The sequence below is a fragment of the Adiantum capillus-veneris genome, unplaced genomic scaffold (assembly GCF_014529385.1).
Source record: "Adiantum capillus-veneris isolate H3 unplaced genomic scaffold, ASM1452938v2 Hic_scaffold_264, whole genome shotgun sequence".
NCBI lineage: Eukaryota > Viridiplantae > Streptophyta > Polypodiopsida > Polypodiales > Pteridaceae > Adiantum > Adiantum capillus-veneris.
The window spans coordinates 43,948-53,164 of record NW_028221395.1 but is presented as its reverse complement, the minus strand read 5'-3'; positions in this window follow the sequence as shown (position 1 = coordinate 53,164).

The following is a 9,217-nucleotide window of genomic DNA, read 5'->3' as shown; positions in this document are numbered from 1 at the left end:
AATTGTCACCTATTACGGGTCACCGCGGCATTGCTACCACCTTGAAAGGGGTAGAGAGATACTTCTTTTGGCCGAGACTCAAGAAGGATGTGGACGATTTTGTACGCAGTTGCTTGGTATGCCACAAGGTCAAGTTTGACAGGCATAAAGCACAGGGATTGTTAAAGCCTTTTCCCATACCCACCCGCTTATGGGAAAGTATTGCAATGGATTTCATTTTTGATCTCCCGAGAACACAAAGTGGTCACGATGGTATCTGGACTGTCATTGACATATTTAGCAAACAAGCTCATTTCATTCCAGTGAAGAAAACAGTCAAGCCGGATCACCTAGCGAGACTGTTTGTGGCCCAGATCTCCAGACTACATGGCATGCCTGAGACGATTGTCTTCGACAAGGACCCCAGATTCACGAGTTTGTTTTGGAAGGCTATTTGGGAGAACATTGGCACATGGTTGCAGCTCTCGTCATCTTTCAACCTGCAGGTTGATTGCCAATTCAGTGGTACTAGATTTATTGAAGTCTTACATCTCGGATCAGAAGACTCAATGGGAAAAGTATTTACCTTTGGTGGAATTTGCCTACAATAACACGATACATTCTTCGACGGGGAAGGCGCCATTTGAGATTATTGAAGGTGCTACGAAGGTTCCACCCTTCCTAAGCACAAAAGGTAAGATTTTTGAAGCTGATGAGTACACGCGTGAATTGGACACGGCTTTTGCCAAGGTCCGTGAGGCTTTGCAGAAATCTCAAGAAAGACAAAAAATGGCAACAGATCGCCATCGTCGTGATTTGAAATTGAAGGAGAACGATTGGGTGCTCTTACGTTTTGAGAAGGCACGCCTGAGAAAGAAAAAGGGAAAGAGAGGCTTTTTCCAAAGCTTAGTATGCGATACTATGGACCTTTCCATATCTCCGAAAAGATAAATGATGTCTCCTTTCGACTGAAGCTGCCTGATACTTGGAGAATTCACAATGCTTTTCATGTGAGTCTCTTGAAGCCTTTTAAAGGCGATGTGCCCGAAGATGGGGAGCCTGATGAGCAACCCGAAGTGGAAGAAAACGAGGAGATCCTTGTTCCATAAAGACAGAAAGATTAAGGGTAAAGTGATAAGGCGATTCTTGGTTAATTCAAGAACTATCCTGCATTGGATGGGAAGTGGATGGAGGAGGACCTAGCAGATACTCCTCAGATTGTGAATCTTTACCTTGAAGCATTTGGATTAGCATAGTCTATTCTAGATGGAATCCCGAACTCAGCTTGGACGGAATCTGGTGCAGTGGGTATGCACAAGAGGGGAGTTGCTCCGCTCCTTTGTCAACAGATTGCCTCGATTTTTGATACTAAAGTCATTGATGTCTCTTTGAGTTTCAGGGATACTGTGAGTTGACAGTATTCTGTTGCATGACTTTATGAACTGGAATTCTCGATAATATGATACTGATTTGTTCTTGACTTGTTTAAGTGCAGGAATTGATAGACAAAATGACTGCAGCATTTTGGTCTGAATGATCTTGATAGACATGGTTGCAATAGGGATTAGTCAATCGGGCATCTATGAGGTCCTGAGTGGATCTAGATGCGATTGCTAATTGCGTTGCCGATAAATCTCTAATTGTGTTGCCTATAAATCATGGTCTGAGATCCGAATGAATTTGTGAATGTGATTTGTCATGTGATGTCCTGTGATGTCGTGTGATGTGACTGTCGATTGATACATGTGGTAGATGTGTTTTTCCTAGTGCGTCGGTACTAACAGTCAGTGTTTGCTAAGACAATTTATGGCCTCTGTCTATTTTGCAGGCGTAATCGAGGGCGATTACAATGCTTTCAAGAGGGGGGTGTGCCACACACCAACTGGTGACGTGGCTGCCCAGTACACACACACCCTCTCTTCGGCATGGAACAGTCTCGGAATGCTGACGTGGCATTGCCGTACTACCCCCGCATTTCACGTCGGAGATCATGGACTGCTGATGTGGCATGCCGTACAAAAGACCGCTTTTTGCGGCGTAGTTTACGGCAGCAACTGGCGTAGCTTTTGGACCTGCTTTTTCCTATGCAAATTAGCAAGGGAGAGAGAGAACTTTATTTAATTGCTTTATTTGCCAAGTAGTGGCTTGAGAGAGAAAAAAAAAAAAAGAAAGCTTTATTTATTGAATGCTTTTGGAACAGCTTTCGGGGCTTTGCTTTTGCCATCCCTTGTAACTCTTTATAAGTGTAGTTGGCCTCACTTCTCAGAGCATTTGGACGTAGCGTCACGGATTGCTGACGTGGCATGCCGTACAAAAGCCCGCTATTTGCGGTGCAGTTTACGGCAGCAACCGACGTAGCTTTTGGACTTGCTTTTTCCTACGCAAATTAGCAAGGGAGAGAGAAAACTTTATTTAATTGCTTTATTTGCCAAGCAGTGGCTTGAGAGAGAACAAAAAAAAAGAAAGCTTTATTTATCGAATGCTTTTGGGACAGCTTTCGGGGCTCTACTTTTGGCATCCCTTGTAACTCTTATAAGTGTAGTTGGCCTCTCACTTCTCAGAGCATTTGGACGCAGAGTCTGAGAGTGAGACCCAACCACTAAGTGTACTTTGTGCAACAGACTGAAAGGGGCGCCAGTCTTTGGGGCCTATATCTCTAGGCATGGAACTCCGCTGGGCTGTGTCGAATCAACTGTGAACTGTGAACTATTTTGAAGTGAATTCCCGTCGTGTCGCGGTAGAATCTTCACTTGGAGTGTCGAAGTCTGTTACAAGCAACCACGGCATACATCAAAGAACCACAGGCTGATTCATAAGAGATGCTTTTCATAGCATGGGTAGCTGCATTATCTTTTGGGCAATCATGCTTGCTAAGCCTCAAGGCTCAGAACTTCATAGCGCCGTGTCGACTCTCCTCTCTCTCTCTCTCTCTATTTAAGTTTAGATATTTGCTGATTTTGTTTGTGTGTTGCTATTGATTTCTTGCTTGGACTGTCCAAGCCTGTAATAGTGGTATGAGAGCTCTGAATGATTCTTCTTCTACGGAGGTTCCGATCCTTTCTGAAGCTTACAACGGTTCTCGCGGAGAATCTGACATAGACGACACCCCTCCGATCTTTGGTCTACAAGGAGACGAAGAAAGGCTGAGTCCCAGTGTGGGAAACAGAGAAATCGATGGAGATTTTGGCAAATTTCCAATAGGGAATCTCGATAGAGCGGAGTACAAACGTCAATTGTAGGTTGACACTGTTGGAATTAGGGTTGCAGAGAAACGCACACAGCTTGGAGAAGACGAAGGAAGCTCAAAGCACACAATAGAGAGTGTGTTACTTAGTGTGCAATGGAAAGATAGATAGCCCTAGAGTGATGGGCGTATATACAATGCTCGGGGGAAAAAACCTCCTAAAGAGGGAAAAAATGCCCTGGCGGTCCTAGTGTGTTCATACACATCACTACCACATGTATATGGTAACAAATCCCCCTGGAGTGATGCGGTGAACGAGAGCTGGCACATGAGTAAAGGGAACTGCCATGCCCTGAGGACATGATCAGTCCACAAAGGGGAGTAAGCCCAAAGATTTGCAGAAAGCTTCAAGCTTCTCACGAGACAATGCCTTTGTGAAAAGATCTGCAAGGTTATCCTGTGTTGGCACATAAGCCAAGCTGATCTCTCCTGCTGAGAGCCTCTCCCTGACATAATAGTAATGCACCTCAATGTGCTTTGTGCGAGCATGAAAAACTGGGTTCCTCGCAACTGCCAATGCGCTCTAAGTGTTGTCAGTGTAGATAGTGTTGGTAGTGTCCTGTCCAACACCCAAATCAGCCATAAGGCGTCTGAGCCATACACACTCAACCGTAGCTGTGAAGACTGCCTTGTACTCAGCCTCACAACTCGAAGTGGCCACAGTAGGTTGCTTCTTGCTCAACCATGATATACATGAACTGCCAAGCATGAAACAAAAAACCACTTGTGGACACTCTCGTGTCAAAACAACCAGCCCAATCTGAGTCCGAAAAAGCATGTAAGTCTGGCGGCAATGATCCCCCCTTGGGATAAAACAAGCCAAGATGTAAAGTGCCACTAAGGTAGCGGAAAATCCTCTTGACAGCCTGCCAATGCTTAGACCTTGGGCTATGCATAAATCTGCTGACCTGTGAGACTGCAAACTGAATATCCGCCTCGTGTTGCATACATAAATGAGGCAGCCAACAACAGTTTGGTAAAGAGTGACATTAGCAGGATCGCCAGCATCATGTAGACTCAACTTCAAACATGTTTCCATGGGAGTGGCAATAGGTTTGCAATCCTCAAGTCCAAACTTACATAGCAATGTCTCTATGTAACTTTTCTGACACAAGGCAATACCACCATCACACTGCTGAAACTGTATACCCAAGTAATGATGCAACAGCCCCAAATCTTTCATCTTGAAAGTAGCATTCAAATCAACCTTAAATTCAGCAATATGTCTCTCATTTGGTCCAGTGATCAGCAAATCATCAACATAAAGAACCACAATGAGAAGTACATCACCCTCACGCTTTACATACAATGTGCTTTCTGTTGGACTGTTACGAAAGCCTTGTTTGACCAAATGAGTGTCAGCTTTCTCATACCAAGCACGAGGAGATTGCTTCAACCCATACAAAGCCTTGTTACATTTGCACACTTTGTCCTCTTGTCCTTTTATGACAAAACCGCGAGGCTGCGTTACATAAACTTCCTCAAATATGTCACCATTCAAGAAAGCAGTAACAATGTCTGATTGATGTACATCCCAACCAAAATGAGCTGCCAATGCACATAGAAAACGCACAGTAGTCATACGACAAGTGGGAGCAAAAGTCTCTTCATAATCTATGCCTTTTTGCTGTGCATAACCCTTTGCAACAAGTCGAGCCTTATGGCGATCAATCTCACCATCCGGCTTGCATTTCAACTTGTAAACCCACTTCGTACCAATGGCCTTTTTGCCAGGAGGCAAATCACATAAAGTCCATGTGTCATTTTCTATAAGTGCATCATATTCTGATTGCATGGCAGCCATCCAATTTTCTAAATTCTGTGCTTCATCAAAAGACAGAGGCTCCTCAACATCATGTAAACTAAACACAGCCAAAGCATAACAATCTGATGCATAAGATGCATGGCGAGAGCCTGAACGAGTACGACTAGACAAAGGTGCATCCAATTTACTGTCACGCAAAGTGTGCACCAACCATTTTGGCATACCTCTAGCCTGCTCATTTTCAGCCCTTTCCACATCAAGTACATCATGTACATCTGCATCAGTAATAGGTTGATCTAAAACATTTTCAGAAACCCCCATAGGCTGTACATTTGCCTCATTGGAACTTACATTCGTATTTCCACCATTGAAAAGAGGCAACAAAGTGTCATAAATGTCCTGTGAGCTTAATTACTGTCTCTAGTACATGACAGCAAGGGGTGAACAGAATCTTCCACAAACACTACATCCCGTGAAACCAGAATACGTTTTGTTTGCAGATGATACAACTTGTAACCTTTGCTTTCAGCACTATAACCAACAAAAATACATTTGACAGCCTTATCATCCAATTTTCTGCGCTGCACTTGTGGCACCAAAGCATATGCCAAACATCCAAAAACACGCACGTGCTCAATAGAAGGCTTTTTATCATGCCATGCTTCATATGGAGTAATAGACTGCAAAGCTTTCGTAGGACACCTGTTAAGTACATAAGTGGCACACATGATGGCCTCAAGCCAAAAAGAATGCGGCAAAGCTTGACTTTTGACCATACATCGTGCCATTTCCGTCAATGACCTGTTTTTCCTCTCAACAACATCATTTTTCCTCTCAACAACATCATCCCACGACTAGCCAGAAATGCATTAAATTCATGAGACATATACTCCCCCCCTCGATCGGAACGGAGGGTGTCCATAGTACATTTCGAGACATTTTCAGCCATAGCCAGAAATTGTTTGAAGCACATAAAAACTTCGGACTTCACTTTAAGCGGAAATACCCATGCATGCCTGGAGTGATCATCAATGAAAGTCACGAAGTACAGGTAATTGCCCAAGGACGGAGTTTGCATGGGCCCACAAACATCACTATGCACAAGCTGTAACCTGCATGTGGTCCGAACTGAACCATCCTTTGGAAATTTAGAACGCTGCATCTTACCCAAAATACAGCCTTCACAAACATGTTTGACAGGTGCTTCAAGAGGCGGCAAAGAAGCAACCATATCAGATTTCTGCAAACGCAGCAAACTGGCAAAATTCAGATGACCAAAACGTGCATGCCAAAGTTTTGCATTTGAAATAGCCCTTGAATCTGCAACAGCATTTGCAAAATTTTGTCCACACTTGTCATACAAAGTGAGCTTATACAGCCCACGGCACAAAAGGCCAGATGTAACAATTTCATCACCAAAACTGAGATCATGAACTGTACATCTGTCATCCACAAATTTGACTACAAGTCCAAGTCTAGCAAGTGCAGATACAGATAAGAGATTCTTCTTGATCCCAGTTAAATAAAGTGCATCAACAAGTGTGAAGAAACTGCCATTAGCAGCAGTGAGCACAATCTTTCCAACTCCCTGAACTGGATAAGAGGCGTTGTTGGCACAAGTGAATTCCCATGAGGGACAGACTCGAGAGAGGTAAACAATTCACGATGTGAGGTAATGTGCTTTGTAGCACCACTGTCGAAATACCACACATGTGAATCTGCAGCAACTGACAAGCATGCATCATGGACAGCAGGATTGTAAGTGCACTCTGCGCTAAAAGCCCATTCTGCATCAACATCAGCAACACAGGATCCTTTCACAGAAGACTCAACAATGGCTGCATTTGTAGTGGAACCAGCATTTGCAGTGGAACCACCTCTTTCTTCTTAGCCTCTTTGGCCTTCAACTTAGGACACGACTTGATCAAGTGATCATTGGCTTTACAATAATGGCAACTCATCTTCTTTTTGCCCTTATCACCAGAATTTCCAGACGAATTGTTGCCAGCAGAAGCATTAGGAACATAATTTTTGCCACTCGCAGCAGAACCACAAGAAGTGGCTGCATTGCTGTTACCACCCTTTCTTTGAGAAGCAATAAAAGCCTGTTCAACTGCACGCTGTCTAGTCCTGTTTTTTCTGGAAAGTGACTCTTGCAACAGCAATGTGCATAATGCATCAAACTTGACAACTTCTGGATTTCCTTGGGTCATAAGTCTCCAAGTACTAGCAAAAGTCTGGTAAGAATCTGGTAAGGCATCAAGAACAGTCTGCAGAAGGGAACTGTCTGAAATAACTTCACCTGCAGAAATAAGTTGCTCATTGATATCCTTGACACTGGCAAGGAAAGTGTCCATATCATCTTCCTCATGCATAATCTTCGACTCCAGCTCTTTACACAGCAAAGAAATTTTAGCTTCATTGCGGCTTGCATAAAGACCTGCTAGAATATCCCAAGCTTGTTTTGTAGATTTTGCTGAACGGATGTGAGGAACAATGGTGCGCTTCACAGACAACGCAATCAATGCATGAGCCTGCGCATCCTTAACATCCCAACGAGCTTGTTCTGCCGTAGGCAAAACAACTCTAACAGCTGCAATCCTTGCAGCAAGACCTGCAACATCCTCAACATCGCCTACATCCTCAGAACCAGGACGTACATCAATGCCCTGCACAATGTTCCAGACACCCTTTGACACAAGAACATGTTGCATCATATAAGCCCACATAGGGTAGTTGTCCCCATCCAACCTGTCCTCAGCAGCAAACATCTTGAACACATCTGTGTTGTTGTTGTCAGCCATGGTAAATGCTGCACCTAATGTGAAAACTGCCCGAAAATAGGAGAAACGGAGCGGGAACAACCTGTGCTATATAGCACAAACCGTTGAAGACTATAAGTCACCTGTTATGCAGAAAACGGCACTGACAAAAATTCTGCACAAAATGACGAAATAGCCTGTGCAGTACTGCCTGTAGTGGAAACGGAGGCCGAAATGAGCCCAAATAAAAAATCTGAGCAGACCAAGCTCTTACCCAAGTATTTGTCGACTTGCGAACGCTCGCCAAACCTCACTGAAATCAGAGAAAGTGAGTAGGCGTGTGCTGGAGCAGCTGGCGACTAAGCCCGGGAGGACATGACCTGCTCTGATACCAATTGTTGGAATTAGGGTTGCAGAGAAACGCACACAGCTTGGAGAAGACGAAGGAAGCTCAAAGCACACAATAGAGAGTGTGTTACTTAGTGTGCAATGGAAAGATAGATAGCCCTAGAGTGATGGGCGTATATACAATGCTCGGGGGGAAAAACCTCCTAAAGAGGGAAAAAATGCCCCGGCGGTCCTAGTGTGTTCACACACATCACTACCACATGTATATGGTAACAGACACATGTGTGAAAAGATTGATCAAGTACTCCCAAGATCCAAAATATGTGAATCACCTGAAGGATTACTGATTGATGAGATTCACGTGAGATGGTGAGTGGCCGTCGATTCTTCTCTCAAGACGGTAAGGAAGCAGAAAGAAAAACAAATTTCAGAAAAGCATAAATTGTACTCGGAGAAAGAGTTTGACAAAGCTCTTGAAAAGAAGAGAGAGTAGTTGATGAAAGGCTTAAAGCACTCTCGAGAGTAGAGGAAATTAGTGGATTTCCCCGGTTGTTTGGGCCGGAAGTCAACTTTCGAGGTGGTGAACAGATCCAAGAAGCATGTTTGTTTTGGGGATGACCCAAATTTTTCTTCATCTTGAGAGAGTTCCAATAGTTCGTCGTCCTCTAGTTCCAAAGAGGATGAGATAAAGCGGAAGCAGCAGAGAAATAGCTAGAAAAGCAAATTTTGGAAAAAGTCTAGAAGGCATAGGGAGCCAACTAGCAATTCAACAGAGGAGACTTCATCCTGAGTGGACAGTTTAGACAGTGGAAACCGGTTGTAGGTCCTAGGAATTGTGGCAATAAGCTATAGAAAAATTGTAGACAACCAACAGTTTATATTGTTTGATAAATTGATCTGTTATTGTTAACCAAGCAAATGGTGAAATTTATGACATGCCCTTGATACCACAAAGATATAAAACCACAATGATTTGTGTAAGTTTGTTATGGTCCTGTTGAAGAAAAAAATCATTGGAGCGCCAAAGCTTGATTTTTGATGTGCATAAATTCGGACCATTCAAGGAGGGGCCCATCATATCACTGAAGCTACTTGACAATTTGTCTGTATTTGTGGTCT